The 16,726-nt window shown below is 33.4% G+C and overlaps 1 long non-coding RNA gene across 9 annotated transcripts in view; it reads right to left on the bottom strand.

Annotated features, from left to right (window-relative positions):
• The window catches only part of LOC118198225 (uncharacterized), a 421,825-nt gene that overhangs the window by 57,710 nt on the left and 347,389 nt on the right, over nucleotides 1-16,726 (bottom strand). For 8 of the 9 annotated variants that reach the window (XR_015041881.1, XR_015041882.1, XR_015041883.1 and 5 more), the window contains one exon: nucleotides 12,053-12,165. The exons of the other annotated variant lie outside the window; for it this stretch is intronic. This is a non-coding gene — a long non-coding RNA (uncharacterized LOC118198225). The remainder of the gene's footprint in view (nucleotides 1-12,052; nucleotides 12,166-16,726) is intronic. 9 annotated transcript variants of the gene reach the window in all.

Below are 16,726 nucleotides of genomic sequence, written 5' to 3'. Positions count from 1 at the left end.
ACTCAGTATGTTCCACGAAGAAAAGTACTCGGTTTTGGTGATGAAGGACTTAGTTACGAATTCTCTGGAACGAGCATTTGTGCAGAACCATGGACTCAAACTCTTCTAAATGTAAAAGATTATGTTGAAACGATAACTGGCAAAAAATATAATTTTGCTTTATTGAACTATTATCCTGACGGAGTGGCGAAAATTTCAACGCATAAAGACAATGAAACTTGTCTCGAACCTGAAAGTGATATACCTATCATCAGTTTAGGTGCAAAACGTCAAATGGTATTTCCCAGGCGAAATTTCACATCTCGAAGCGTGGACGTAACTCATGGAACTCTCCTTGTAATGAAACACCCAACGAATCAATTTTGGATGCACGGAATACCCTCTCAACCTGACGTTAAAGATCCTAGAATTAGTATCACATTCCGAAACATAAAAATTTCGAAAATTAAAAAACGACGCTTGGAAGATAATGAGGATGAACTTCCAGAGGATGACTGGTTTGCCCACTATATGAAGTCTGTTTCTGAAAATATCTTCATGCCGAATAATCGAGAACAGAAAAAAGAAAGTTCGAAGTTGATTGCACAGTGGACTCTTGGTTGGGGATATTTTGTGTCCATAAATCAGTTTGAAAACAGAATGAACATTCATCTACGTGAATGTGTGGAACAAAATAAAATATTATACCCTACTACACGCTGTGTTGTTATAACTCCTGCAACATGGCAAGAATTTTCCTCAAAAATGTATGAATTTAATCTTATCTATATGAGTGCCAGCATCATTTGCAATAATGAGTTGGTAGTTTTCAACAAAGTAGGTAAGTGTATTTTTCAAGAAGTTTTTAAACAAGATGAAAATTCTTTTAAACTAAAACCTACATACCTAAAAGTAAACTGTGATATTTTAAAAAAATTGAAAGAAATTATTCCTGATGTATCTAATACTTTATATAAAAGTATTTTTGAAATTATTTTACCGTTGCAAATTAAATGTAAAAACAATTGTTCGGATATGGTAAGTGATGATGATGAACTTTTTAAAGAACTCATAAACTCTGTCAAAACTGAATTAAATTCAGTGATAAAAAAGCTATATAAATGCGAAGGTTGCATTGTAAATCATCCTTCACAAACAAGACATGATTGCATTATAATAAGTGTTGAGGACAGAATTAAATATATTGGTGAAGATATATTTTTATGTATTAATTTAAAAAATATAAGAGATTCTTTAAGGCAGAAAAAAATGTTTCATTTATTTTGTAATAGGTTTTTTGAATCGAAATGTTATGAAGATTATAAAAATGCACTAATATAAGTACAGCTATTCTATTTAAATTTCTGTCTTTGGTTGATGTTATGAGTATTTTTTTTCATAATGTTTTTTTTAATAGAAATATATTGAAATTTTAGTTTTAATTTTAAAGCAAACATGTATATCAAATATCAGTAAATGGATATTGTTGTTAATTTGATATTAACTAATGAAAGAAAATTCTAAGTATATTTTATGTATAATACAGAAACTTGTTTTTTTGGAAATAAATAAATGTATTTAAATAGAAAAGCTTCTTGGTGAAATGAATGTATTTTTATTTTTTATAACAATTTTTTTAAGTATTGTATGTTTACAGTGCAGTATATGCTTCAAGTGATTCACTCGTGTTGAAAATTTAAGAGTTTATGAAGCGATTATTCGCTGAACTTATGTGATATATTTGTAAGGTTTCTTGAATACGAGTAATCTGAAGAGATATTTGAAATCTCATGAAAGAAACATCAGATGTAGTGTATGTCCTAAGAAATTTAAGTTTGTAGTTTGAAAAGTCGCGAAGCTTCTCGTCTTAGAATTTTGTAGTGAATAATCACAAGTTCTTTTCATGTAAAAAGGATATGAAAACTTATAAAGTTACTTTTAAGAGTAAATCGTGATAAAAAATATTTAGTGAGCATAAGAATTTAAAACAATATGAAACTTTACATCGTATTGAATGTTCGGACATTTTTTTCAAGTAAAACAGAATTTGAAAAAAATCTCACGAACCTTTTTTTTTTTTTTTTTTTTTTAATTTTGCTGGTGTCAAAAGAAACAGAAATATGCTGATGATGATGTTTTGAAACAGCATGATACTTCTCTTTTTATAAATTGCATCCATTGTTTACAAGTGTTTAAAAGAAAACGTGATCTCTTACACCACATTCGAATGCGACATGGTTTGATACGAATCTTACAAAAACGAAGAAACGTTGACATCGTTAATACATGCAAGTCTTCTAAAATCGCAAGTCTTAATAGTATGTTCGCAATTGAATCGATTTGCTAGAACATAGAAAATGATCATGTCTTAGATGTACTTCTTGAATATATAAAATTGTAGTTAGTAGGGAAAAAATGAGTTATGATGTAGTTTTACACTGAGTTATGATATCGGTGTTTGAAATGGTAATCAATAGTTACATTTAAAATGCGTCGTGAGTGTGAAAATGCAGAAATAAAAGAGCTTTGGCGAATTTAATAAACGTGGTTCAATGTGGTTGATGGAAAAATTTGTTCCATGTGAATTAAATAGTGTAAGATATGAACCTCTTTCTCTCAATAGTTAATTATTCAATTGTAAGATAATTAAACTTTAAATATATATGCATATAGTACATGTAATGATTAATATTACATTGATTAATGTAAATAACTGATGATATGTGTATTAACATAGTGAATGTTCGCTTTTATGAAGTTCTAAGCATTACTTTAGATACCATTCATAAAACTTTTATCTCATATATACAAACATGACAATATCTATTGAGTTTTCGTTTATTCTTTGGAATGTATGAAAGTTTAAATATTTTTTTTAATTTAATGTAGATTGGAGTAAAATATCTGTATCTTTCTTCATTTCAATCGGTAATATCTGTATGCTGGTAAAGGTACATATGTTCGTAAGAATTATACTGTGTCACATTTTTGACAATCTTCTTTCATTCATATTAGCTAATAAGAGAATTATTGAAGTTAGTAAAGTAATGAAAATCAACGTTACTGAAAGAAAACTCTAAAAGCATTTACATTTCCAGAAATATATCAAAGTTCCTTTTCTTAAACACAGCAGGTGTATCGTAGTTTTTATTTCTTTTTCATTAAAAGCTGAACTTGTAAAATAAAAATTTTCTATTAGTGTAAAGTAAACAAAAAGAAAATCAAGAGACAATCCGTATCATGAATGAAATTCAAGTCTTACATCGGATTAAAAAGAAATATTCTGACTCTAAATGTTTATGCCTATTTAGCACAAAATGCGTTTATTTGTGTTATAAATTTAACTAAAACCATTCTTATAACAGTATGTTGCCTTTAAACTGGGTAAAAGTGTTAAGTATGTTTTCTGATAGTATTGATATACTTGTCAAAGAATTTCTAGAAACCTCAAATATCGAAAGAGCATATGATAAGAATCTCCTTTCCTATCGCTACGTCAGTTACAGGTTAAGGGGTGGCTTGAATGGATAAAGGTAATGTTTGTGCAAAAATATAGTAGTTCTATTTTGAAATGAGAAATAATTCGCTTTTTGTCAATTAAGGAAACTTGTGGTATTATTAAACAGAATGTCAGTGAAAGACATTGCGTTTGCATAATAAATTATGAAGGTACTGAAAGGTAGTAAAGACGGTGAATGAAAGAATTAATTTGAACAAATAAGGTAAGGCTATCATTAAAAGAAAAAACTGTTTAAAAGATGTATGTTAGAATTAAAAGTAAGATGTTAAAATTTAAAAAGATGTAACAGAGTAAAACCAAAGAATACTGGTAATTCCCATCTGGAAAACAGTAATTTGAGTACGATATTGAAAAAGTTGGTTTTAAGAATTTCTTTATGCATGTGATGCAAACCAATTGCTAGTTTAGCATGAGTGCTGACATAGATGCAATTAGTGCAGGAAAAATAGTAAAATTAGTATAGTTAGTGTCTCTAAAACATGAAAAAATAATAGTGTGAGCAGTGTAAATTCATTTGAAGTACTGAAATATGACATAGACTAAATATCAGAAAATGCAAGAAATATTTTGGTATGTGTGGATGAAACACTGAACGTGGTTGTAAAATTAGAAACGAAAATTATCAACACACTTAAAGGTAATCGGGATTTAAAACTAAATATGATGTTAGAAACTTTGAAGACCATAAAACTATATGAGAAAGAAATACATTTAGATATAAATGGTATTAAACTGTAAAGTTGTGAATGGAAATTTCTGAGTAAAACCTGTAGATGATCTATTATGATCGAGGAATAAAACAAGTATTATAAAAAATGTAAGGAAATATTTGAATATGGAGTAAATGAAAACAATCCATATCGTTAAAATGAATAAAAAGGGATAAAATGTTGGAATTACGAGTGATGAGACAGAAATAAAAACATTATAATAAATAAGTTATGCTAGAATTAAGAAATATAAACACAGAAGGGAAATCATGAACGTAAGAAAAGAAATTAACAGTTATAAACTTAAGTTTTTTTAAAAAATATTCGGTAATGTAAGGAAGATATTGTTAAACACGTGAAAGAATTTAGAAATTCTGTAGAAAATTTAGTAAAAGAACTAAGATCACGAAAAATATACGTTTCTTTTTAAATACAATTTCATACCACTAAGTTAAAGTGTGTATAGAATACTAGAGTGGTTTAAAAAAAGTAAATGAAGTTAAAATTCAGAATATATTGAACATTATAACGTTAAAAAAAGTGTTAAATTGCATCTAAAATTAAGTAATGTAACAAATAAACAGCATGTGCGGGAACGTTTGTGAAATATAACATATAAGTTAAAAATCAGGGTATGCTGAAATTTAGGAAAGATATGAAAAAAAAATAGTATGTGGAAATTAAATAAATATTACAAATTAGAAACGTGTTAAGTATTAAATAAATATGACAGTAAATGAATATGTTATTATGAACAGAAAACCTAAGAAATAAGTTAAAGTTTCATTTAAAACTAGAAAGGATAAAAGTATCAGAATAAATTTGAGTAATAAAAACAAATTATCTTGTAATTTCATTTTCATGACATGATGAACTATCATTAAAGGAAAGCCTTTTTTATATTTGTTTCTTTTACATTGTTTTCAGAGTCGCGCATTGAATAATTTTAACACCAGACTTAAAAAATATATTTCTAAAACATATAATTCACTTTTTCGTCAAGAGAGGGCAGCATCGCTATATCATCAAAATTAAGATGCAGAAAATATTTCCCGTTGCCAATATAAAAAAACTAACTTTAAATGAAAAGCAGGAGGTCTACAACTCAACCAGCAGTCTACGAACACCTCAACTCCACTCGAAACCACGCCTCCTAGTGTGATGACGTTGCCTTTGGCCCCGCCCTCTGTGATGTCATTGACCACGCCCTTTGACCCACTGACCCACCTGATGCAGAACCCCCATTTTTATACTACTAAAAAGGGAGGCTGTTTTGGATAAACTTGATGGCAAGTGCAAATTTCTCGCGGAAGCGAAGAGGAAAGTGTACTGATGTAAAGACTGCCTTCTTGGCGTTGTTTCGAAATGCCAGGAACAAGAACGTCACGATGTCGCCAGAAATCCTGTATCAAAAGGCAACAAAATTCTCCCAAATGTTGGGAGAGGAGTTTATCCTAGCCGTTCGATGGCTCACAAGATGGAAAGAAGAAAACAATATTGCTTTCAGAAAATTACGTAGAGAAATGCAAGATGCAGACTCTACTGAAGCCAATAATTGGATAAAAAAGAATTTGATCAAATTTTTAACACTCATGAGACTGCTCTATATTATCCAGCCCTATCTCAACACACTTTAATGTTTAAAAGTGAATCATCAGCAGGCTGTTAAAAAATGAAACAACATGCTACTGTGATATTAACGTGTAATATGGACTGAATAGTTAAAAAGACTACATTAGTCATCAGTGCGAGCAAAATCTCTCATTGTCTGAAGGGCGTCAAACATTTTCTTGTGACTTATTATAACGATAAAAATGCTTGGATGGCAAACACTATTTTCTGGAATTTTCTTACGAAGTGGGATAAAGATCTTCAGCAAGAAAAGATGGCGCTCTTTTTAGATAACTGCGCTGCCCATCCAGCTCTTTGCTCATGAAGAACATAAAATTAGTTTTCCTTCCTCCTAATACACTTCCATTCTTTAGACAGTGAATTAGAGTGTTATAAAAGCATTCAAAAGTCATTACAGGAACGAAGTGGCTCAAATTGCTGGTAATGAAATTGATACCACTGATGCAGTTTGTTCTCAGGAAATTGTTAAGTTGATTTCTCTCTTAGACGCCATGCTGTAAATTCTCAAGATGTGCAAGAAGACAAGGGTGACAATGAAGAAATGCGATGAAGAGACATTTCTCGAATGTTTTGGAATCAATGAGGATATCCAGACTTGCTACGAAAGAAAGATACACTACCAACACTACCAATTAAAAATTTTGAGAACACTCAAACTTAAAGGTGGAGAAACAGAAGATTACCAGAAATATCATGTCTTGTAGAACAACGTTGAAAAGCTACTAAAACGAAATATGCAATAAACTCGAATGGATAAATTTTTAAATAATGTTTGATATACTTGCATACTGTAGTCAGTCAAGTCATCATCTTTCATTGACAGTATTCCGTTTGAATACACAATAATTACCGGAATGCTTAACAGGATAGTTTAGGGAATTCAAATAGTTTGCTAGTCCATACGAGTTCTAATTAATTGTAGCCCGACGTTATTATGATAAATATCAAAGATTAACTTGAGTGATCACAGATGCAGGGATATGGTCACTTTAAACAGAATTTTCTCGTGTTTACTGCAGATTTCAGTAGCTCAAGTAGCAGTACTCCTCAGGCTGGACGGTGCTGAGTCTGAATTTAATCAAAGTAAGGTCCTTACTATTAACATTTCAATAATATAACATACTCTTTAAGCTGAAAATGAATAATATAACGCGTGTTCGAGTATGAAAGTCTGAAACACGGAGCTCAGTGGTTAGATGATATCGATGCTACATAATAAGCATTGTCGTCCCTTTTCTGTGATGTTCGAGATTAATTGGTAAAAACCATAGGAAAGTTGACATTTATTAATGTTTAGGATGTATTTAGTACGCTACAGAAAGATTTTAAGTTTTGAAATAAAGATTTGCAAGCATCTGACATGCATTATCGTTCGGCATGTTCGTTTATTTAATCTTTCCTAGAAACTAATTTTAGGAGAGCGATAGTTCACCTTTCCTAAAACTGAATTTTGATTGGAATTCTGGAGACAAGTCAACTATCTTCATAAGCAAAATGAAGAAAATTTTCACAACTTGTCAAATTTCTGAAAAACTAATGACAGATTTTTAATGAAATTTGGTATTAGTATACATTTGTAACAGAGAAAGGGATGTACCATTTAAAAGTCATTTCATATACACATGATATATAAAATGACTAAGCTCATATAGGATAAGCTCATAAAGTAGGGATATGGTCACTTTATTTAACTTGTTCCGCCAAACTAAGTTAATGGCACTACAGGGTTAGGAAGTCATCCTAGTCGTTGCTAGCAAACTGACGGTTAAGCCGCCAATCTACATTTTACATTAATCTTCAGTAATCTCGGATATAATTCTTTTCATTCACTACATAGTGCAGGGATGTCCATTATACACGCTGTGATATCGAACTAACTGAGCATGAGTCTCATATTGGTATGGCCCCTCTCATAAGCATATAGGTCGAGAATTGTGACGGTATACCAGACAGGAGGCAGCTGAAGAGACCTTGTGTCAGTCAATTCCATTCCTGCAGTAAGGAAGTTTTAAATTCCGAGTTGGCTCACTGAGTGATGGCGAGATGCAATTGCCTTCGCAACTCTCAAGAGCGTCTCAGACATGCTCTATAAGGTTAAGGTCTGGAGATCTGGCTGACCAATTTATGTGGCGAATATCTTCCCTTTCCAGGTAATCCGTTACTAGCTGAGTCCTATGGGGACGAACGATATCCATTAACAGGAACCCACGACCAACTGAGTCCCTGAAACGTCAGGAACCCACGACCAACTGAGTCCCTGAAACGTCGAACACATGGATCTAAGACTGTAGTGTCATTAGGTTATTTTGTAGAAGGAGACAGGAAAAATGTGCAATGCTCTCGCCGGAACTCGAATCTGGACATTTCGAATACGTGCCGAGTATGCTACCGTTGCACCACGAAGGCATGCTGGAAGGAAGAGAAAAATACCTTATAAGATTTGTTCATACCTCATAGCAGTAAAGGAGCCTTTGTCAAACGCATGCAGGAATGTAGGGCCGCCCAGCATCAGGCCTGGTCAAACCACATTACACACCCACCACCGTAATGATCCTTTTCTCTGATGAGGAAGGGATAGTACCGTGCTCCAGGCTCTTTTAAGATACAGACAAGCCGAAAACCAATGTCCAGACTGAATTTCGACTCATCTGTGAAAAGCATGGTACTTCACTGAAGTCTGTTCCATGGCTCATGTCGTCTGCACCATGCTAAACGCGCTCTTCTGTGTGCTTCAGTGCCAGAGACGCAAATAGCAGGTCTTCTGGAACACAGCTCTATCTCATGAAGACTTCGTGCAGTTGTAGACGATGAAATTTGGGTTCCAGTGGCAGCATACGTTTCACGTGAGAGCTGTGAAGCTATGGCAGTCTTGTGTCGCTGCGCTGAAAGTAACAAATAACGATTCTTATTCGTCGTTGTAGATCTTGGCCGACCTTGTCGAGATCTTCTCGATATAGATTCAGTATTCTGAAACTATTTCCACAAACTGCAGATGACACTGAGCAATACGTTTAGCTGTGTAGCTGTCTGCGCTTGTGATTCACCTGCTTCCAATCTGCTGGCAATTCTTCATCTGATTGCGTCATTCATACGACCGTGGCTACTCATTTTACCTGATACTTTATAAAATTTACTCAACTCTTGCGAGAGGCATGGCGAATTCCGTGAAAAAGTACGAGCGCACAAGTCGTCTAAAACCCTAGTGCGCTTAATATGCCGGCTGCAATCACAGCTTTGCAGACACAAACGTGTACGCTTATATATGCGACTCTTAATATTTGCATAATTCTTTGGCGGCATAATTAGTACCTTTAGTGCAATACGTTTTGTAAAAATAATATAATTTACAAATTCTCTTAATTCTGTACATGACTTTATTTCAGTTTAGGATTATAATAAGATAGTTTTATCGTTTAAAATTTAAATCTTAAAAGTTCTCCAAGCATCAAATCTACGCACTCCTTCACATCTTTTTTAAAATGTATTCCGTAGAAGTATTTCCTCTGAAGGATGGTGCCGTCACCTAGGAATATCAAGTTTGGTAATACCGAAAGAAAAATAATATGAAAAAAGTTCATTCAAGGTGTGCTTATTGGGTGCGTTTCCTGAATTAGACCGGTAATAGAAATGGTAAAATATTCAAAGTTTGCTGCTGTAACTAAGACACAATGCTGTACTCTAAACGTCTTTTAATACAATAGCTTTTTACTTATAATTCTTGAAACTCTGCTCTAACATTTGCATACCTTCAAGCAGGAAGAAATACAACTTGCTTGAAACAATTTAGTTGAAACTGAGCAGAATATATAAAATAGAGAAATAATTAAATTTACGTTTTGATAATGCTTAATACTGCATAGTAGTTTACATTTAATCTAAAATGATTGCCATTTTTTGTATTTAATTCATAAGAACGACAAGTTTAATGTTAATTTCGTCACTTAAATTCTATGTTCTAATTAGTTTTCTAGTGGTGCAGTAAGGTATTATTTATAGTCATGTTTCAAATGGAAGAACGAGTACTTAGCACTACGCTCTCTTTACATAAGGTAAAGCAAAAACTGTGGTTTAGAATACAATATGGTTAAAATAAACAAAGAAATCAGTTTTTCTTTTACACAATAGATACAGCAACATCAATAGCAAAACAACATATAAGTATTTTCTCATTAATGGTGAACAATGCTATAGCTCTCATCGTAAGCATTGAGTGAGTTCACATTGTCCAAAATATGTTATTAGTTTTAAAACTAAGCATCATCATATACATTTTTGATCCTAGAACTGAAAGGGTTTCTGGATGATATTACTTAAGGAAGAAATTTACTTTTCATTACATCCATTTTTAAACTAGGAAAATACCTTCCAAAATGTCCTGATTATTTATATGCGCTGAGTATAAAATATATAAAGTTAACTAAATAATTTCTTCATGTACAGTGTGCAGTATACCAAACTTTGGAAAAACCCGCAGGTGCGAAATCGATATGCTACAGATGGGCAACTGCAAGATTCTCGAAAATATCAGCACAAATGGTCTACTGCCAGATTACCAACGAATGGAGAAAAAAATATGCTTTTCCTCAAACTGATAACACGACTGAACTCGGTGTAAACAACCAAGACTCTCACATATCAAAAGAAGAAGCAACAGATTATAGCCTGGAATAATAATGAGTTTATAAGCAACATCAGGGAGAAAACTGTTGTTTACAGGAGCCGATGCCCCCACGTGTGCTACTGCTAGCTCCCAGCAGCGTGCCCGTATCGTGCTGGGGTTTCGCCAAAATTTAGATCCTGCAGAATTTTGTGCGTTATCTGAATAAATGAATCTTTATATCGGCAGTTATATGAAGGACAGCATAATCTGGTTTCTGCGAAATGCGCGAAGCTAAGGAACTCTCTTTCCAGATGATCACTTCAATACAAGGCAATTCTGGCTCCGGTCTTATGCGAAGAGGTTTCTGATGGATCCCCTTATATCCCTGTGATATCCAGATAGGACTGTAAACGTTGCTATGTACCAAACAGTTCTGAGTGACCACCTACATACACTTATGATCGTAATATAACCTACAGGAGAGAGAAATAGAGGGTCGTGGTTGTTACAGAAGAAATTAGGTATGAAAAGAAAATTATAATTCTCTCTAAGATGACCGCGCAAGATGGTGGGCTCGTCTTAGAGAGATGAATTCAATATTAGTTTTATTTATGCCTTATAATAATGGTCACTTTCAGAGTTGTCATCTCTGAGAGGTGGTTGTCCCGACAGAGTTTATTGTACTTTGAACGCAAGAATAAGAATAGAAGCCTAATGAGTACAATAACGAATAATATCCTTTGATAAATTTATGAAAATCGAACAATAGGAGAAATAAAAGTAACATTATCATAATAAATAAATAATTTTTTAATCTTCTAAATGTCATTATAAAAAATTAGTTAAAAATATTTTATCTCAGCACAAGGTCAGCAAAACAGATTATTTCTTAGTTTTAATATTAATCATTCTGAAATTATATATTCCGCTTTGATAATGTTTCATGCTTGTAAAAATGAGAACTTGTGGAGTAGGTCTACATTTTATGATAATTTTTGTGTCGTTTGAAAATATATTATCCTAAACAATGTAATAGATAAGACAGCGATAGTTGTGGCAATGGTAGCCAATAAGCGGATTGTAAAAAACGGCTTCAGAGGTTGCTTACACGTGTTCCGTAATGATCTTTTGCTCGGGAGTAGCATTTTGTACCGCTTTCCCCCATATAGTTTAAAACTAAGAATTTCTGTAAATATTTTATTCCGAATTCTTTCACATACCATAAAAACGCTTTCATGAAGGACAACTAAAATGTAGCGCAAAAAATTAAATTAATTTCGCTTCATAAGAAAATTAAAATTTGCCAATAGTTGCTTCATTTTTTTATTTCTTTAGGTTTTGTATTTATAATATTTTTATACATTAATATATCGGATATGGACAGTCTTCGCTGCTACTGCCTGGAATTTCAAGCTCAGTTTCTGGCTATTGCAGGAGTGGATCCCTTCCAGAAAGTAATTTTTTTATTCCTTTCTATTCTAATCATGTTTACAGACTTATTAAATTGAAGTCGCTAGGTGATATGGCAACGTATCGGAGTGGGCACATTCTACTCGACACTTCTGCGATGATACCCACACACGGCTATATCAACTCGAAAAATTAACATACCTGGTTCTATCCGATGGTTAGATTTTGTTGCTGCTTCGGAAGGTATCCACATTCAGCATGCTTTGAATGGCGCCGGAGAGCACAGAATCGTCGGAACATCTACAGACGGGTTTCTGCAAAGAAACACAAACTGTCTGTTAATTTCAGGTATGAAAAAGTAACATTTGGATTTTTCTTTTTGAATCTGTTTAGTGATTTATCATTTAAATGCTAATACTATTGATGTAATTGTGTTACTTTTTAGGGTTGTTTCTTCAATGGATGTAGCTCGTATTACGAGAGTGAGGTAATTCATTCTTGGAAAGGAGTTTCAATAGCAACATTGAAGAAGACCGAACAGACCACGGATTCGTTCTTTTTTAATACTGTTTTAAAAACATATCTGTGTGTTACTGTGATTGAAAAACTATTGCGTCTACCCTCTAAGAAATTCGCAAATCATCACAAAAAGCTTGGAAAATATATAGAACTATTTAGGTATAGAATAGAAATGAATGACACAAATGCTGCCGCAGAGCAGAATACAATTTATTAACAAAAATCTGATAGTACATAAGTTAGAAATAATCCTCTCCCATGTCAATCCACTTCTGCCATTTGGCTGGGAGGTCCAAGGGCCTTGGTAAACCAGTCTGTGGGGGTGTTGGCGCACCACCTATGGACAATTGCATGCAATTCGGCAGAAGATTCAACATGTTGGCCCCTGACTGCGTCTTTCATGTTGTCAAAGAAGGAGAAGTCCGAGGTCTTGGTTCGAGGTCGACCCACTTTGCACACGCATTTGTCGTCTCCAAATCACCATACACAATCACCTACAACGTAGATTGGCAACACATCTACTATTTTGCTGTTTCAAATGTAAACAAATATGTCCGCCATGTTATTTAAAACTTAAGGCTTAACCGCACTTATACAGCTTTTAAATTGTTGATAATTGTACAAATATTGCTTGAAGATTTACTAAAAGCATAAAAATCTTAACCGGAAGATACGAACAACATAATTCAATCATTTTTAAAACAAAAAATGCACAATTTACAAACATATAAGAGTAAAGAAACTGAGATCACTGAGCCGGGTAACAGAGCGGATACATACATAAATATATTTACATACGTTTGGTGCGGCCGATTGCAGCCAAAATACGAGGTGCACATCTGCATGTTATAGCAGTCCTACATACAAAATTTCAACGTTCTGAGGCTACTTGCTTTTGAGTTATGCGAGATACGTACGCACGTATGTACATACATTCGTACAGACGCCACGAAAAATTCGCTTCAGAATTCATTTTAAAACAGTTTTATAATTTTTTTTGGAGGAAAAGAGTCTTTTATTCTGTCTTTACTTACAGATGTCACGCAAAAACATCATTAAGTTGCTTTCGATAGCGGTCAAAATGGATAGTTTCGTGTTGAAATATGCTGCCTGAAACTTTTCGCGATTACAATACTTCCTTTTTACTTCATACAAGGAAGTAAAAAAAAAAAAAAAAAAAAAAAGGCTACCGCATCACACGTGTCAACATTCTTTTCAGAGGTTATTATTTTTTAGATCTTTTGTCGTAACCAACATTTTTTTACTTTTTTCAAGATTTATGAATTTATCATTTCCCGACATCTTCTACCTGCCTCTTCCAGTCGTGCATCGATCTCTTTCTAAGCGAGCAAGCAGGAAATTAGATGATGGCGTGCAAATTGTGTGAAGGTGATAGAAATATTAGAGTTTATTCGTCAGTATGAAAAGAAACATAGCGTCAGGTTGAGAGATGCAAACATTTTTAAAAACCTTAGGCGTCGTCAAGTAGCACAGTTGACCCTGAACAGTTTTGGAGAGGAGTTACGATGCTATTTTTGTGCCTAAAATTTTGTGAAATCTTTTAGCATGTTCTTTTATTCCTTGTCATTTACGTCGGATTTTTTTTCCTCAGATGGCTCATGAACTTGAAAAAAGGGTAACTCACATATGTACATACGGTGCCAGAGTTAAATAAGTTGATGACCTTAAAATATGTAGTTGCTTTTTAATTCATTGAGTTTATTTTAAGAACCTGTGAATTTAGTTTCATTTCAAGTCCAAGCTGTTTTTGAACTCATTGCCTTTTCTATTTATCATCTCTTTTTTTCAAATCAAAGATGAATTTCTCCCTACGCCTGAGGTGGCTGCGATTTACTGGGATTCTGCCAAGGAGTTTGAGCCACAGGATGTCTCCACTAATATTTTTCTATCTTCTCTCATGACAGCTTGAGTTCGTCTCAAACTATATAGTGAAATGGGAAAATTGGGTAGATGTGTCCTGCATCACACTTTTGACTCCATTATCTATGTGTCGAATGGCAAAAATGACCCCCTCTTGGGAAATTTCAACCCTCCTTGGAGAATTTACAGACGAATTAGACGGAGGAATCATTAAAACATTTGTCTCTGGTAATACCCCTATTTTCTGTAATCTAAAGAATTCATTATTCAGTTTTAATATGTATCGCTTTCCTAAGAGGGGGGGCTTAGTAATATTTACTTTTATGCTAACAGTATCTTTTTTTTTTTTTTCTGATTTCTTCTACCTTTCTTTTTTACCCTTTTTTATTCAGGAGGCCCCCAAGAACTATACGCACCAGACTGCGATTGGGAAAACCTGCTACAAAGTGACAGAATTTTCCTTGAATTTCGGGAATTCTCAGTTATTAAATTTTGAAGCAAAATATCTGACAAGAATAGTAGATCGAAGCGGCAAAAATTTTTCCAAAAGTGGACAACAAAACCAGAACTATTCGAGTTTCCTAACGCAATAATATCGAGCCATAACCCATTCATGGATTACTTCTGCATGAAGACCCTGGCAAATACTGATACATGTTCTTGCGGAGAATTGGTCGTTGCAGATTATTACGTTTTCAATTGTCTATTCACAAAAGAAAGCTCCACTTAAAAGGACCCTCCAGCACTGACATACAATTCAGACGTCTAATAAGAACACAGTGACACATCCTACTGAAACTCAAAGAAAAAAAATATTGAAAGCTGAACCATTACGGGTTACTGAATATAATCAGCAGCTCAGAAGGAATGAAAACTACAAATTTTATTTACTTTGAAAGGTGAAATACACTTTTGTACATGGAAGAAAAGATCACAGTTAAATTTGTTTTCAAACGCCGGACACTTTTTTTAGCTAAGCATTCGGGAATGGCCGAATCCATCGGTCATTTAGCCGTGTCATCTAGAAGAACGTTGCTCAGAATACGCCACAAAGAACCACCCAATTACACTCGCGAGAAAAGAGAAACTATAGTTCATGTTTGAAGCAAATCACTTCGGGAAACAGATACGAGGATACTCTATTTTCTTTCCTCCCTGCAAACCTCTTCATTTAAAAATTAAAATTAATATACACTTAAGAAAGTTGAAAAGAGTCCTCAACTACAAGATTAAGCAAATTATTTCAAAGAAGAGATTATAAGATACCGAATTGCTATTTAAAAAAGCTTTATAGAAAAGAAAAAAAATAAACGAGTTTATATCATTACGTCCAATCAATACATAGTTTTTTCTTACCTTAAGAAAATTAAAACGCCATTTGATTTCCTTCATTTGCTTTGACTTGATTAACAGTGATTGTCTTCTCTGAGAAATCACGTTTTCTTTTGAAGTATGCTACATGGAAGCTGATCGTAAAAGTTGTACCTGATTTTTTTTTATTATCAGAAAAATTTTCTCGAAGTATATACTCATAGAATACATCTTATTTACTCATAATATATATCATATAATAGTTCCAACTTACGATTCCAGCAAAAGATTTGAATGATGAATTTCACCACTCAAGCAACTAAGTAAAGTATTTAGACATTGCCATCGCTGCTGTATGATAAATGTTTTATGTTGCGTGGAATGTCAAGAGATTTCTCTTTTGTCAAGAGGCTAATTTTCGGCGAATATGAAAGCATTGGGTAATGAAAACATTAAACCAGCTTCTATAACTTAACAAAGTTAAACACAAACTTTACTCGATGCATCAAATCATAGATACAAATGTAAAAATGATATTGATGTAGGAAAATAAAAAGAAATATCCGAAATGCATTGCATTCTTTAACACCGAAAAGAACTTTCAGTAGAGGGAGAAAAAGTCACCAAAATGGCCTAAGGCAGCTATATTCAACCTGCAGTCATTGAGTCTCATATGGGCCTAATAGCTGATGATGTCCATCCCCCCCCCCAAATCGAATAATCGAAAAATGAACAAAAATATGAGCTTAGCTGACATAAGAGCCAGTTATATGACTTTAGGGGGTACGAGGTTTATTCTAAAGAAATGAGCATGTGTGGTTTGGGCTAAGAATATCTAACAAAGGAGGTATTAAAGAATGACAGTATTCAAAATTAAGCTGAAATTCCAGCAATCTTCCCCAAAAAACTAACAGCTTAATTTAATCCAGAATCCTGCTTGTTCAGACTCCTGTAAACTGAGAAAAATATGAGACGAGTCACTCACAATAGCATTATTTGCTATTTTGTCGTAATAATTTGAGAAATGATTATTAAATGAAAATTAATTTAAGGGGACTTTTGAAAGTTTGGCTTACCTGAACAAAAGCCTTCAGTGCTTCATGAAAATTCCTGTCAGTAACATTTCTTTTCGAGAACATGCGTATTTAAAGTCACTTTTTTCAG

The sequence above is a fragment of the Stegodyphus dumicola genome, chromosome 7 (assembly GCF_044657685.1).
Source record: "Stegodyphus dumicola isolate Sdum_Otavi_A_Nest chromosome 7, ASM4465768v1".
Taxonomy (NCBI): Eukaryota; Metazoa; Arthropoda; class Arachnida; order Araneae; family Eresidae; genus Stegodyphus; species Stegodyphus dumicola.
Note: the sequence above shows the minus strand (reverse complement) of the source record. Positions and strands in the feature narration are given on the sequence as shown.